Source organism: Plasmodium reichenowi, chromosome 7, assembly GCF_001601855.1.
Source record: "Plasmodium reichenowi strain SY57 chromosome 7, whole genome shotgun sequence".
NCBI lineage: Eukaryota > Apicomplexa > Aconoidasida > Haemosporida > Plasmodiidae > Plasmodium > Plasmodium reichenowi.
This window is the reverse complement of record NC_033652.1, coordinates 412,723-412,952: the sequence shown is the minus strand read 5'-3', so window position 1 is coordinate 412,952 and position 230 is coordinate 412,723.

Sequence of the window (230 nt, the reverse complement as noted above, 5' to 3'; positions counted from 1 at the left end):
TTTTGATAATTTTTTTTTTCAAAATATTATTTTATTCATATAATTTTTTTTATACCCTCAAAAATATATATTATGGAAATATTTAAAAATGTAAACGAAGGATCATTACATATATAAATATAATAAAATAATTCATTTGTGAATTATTTTTTTCCCTTTATTTTGTTGTATCTGTGAGCAAAAATAAATTAATATTTAAAGAAAAAAAAAAAAAAAAAAAAAAAAAATTA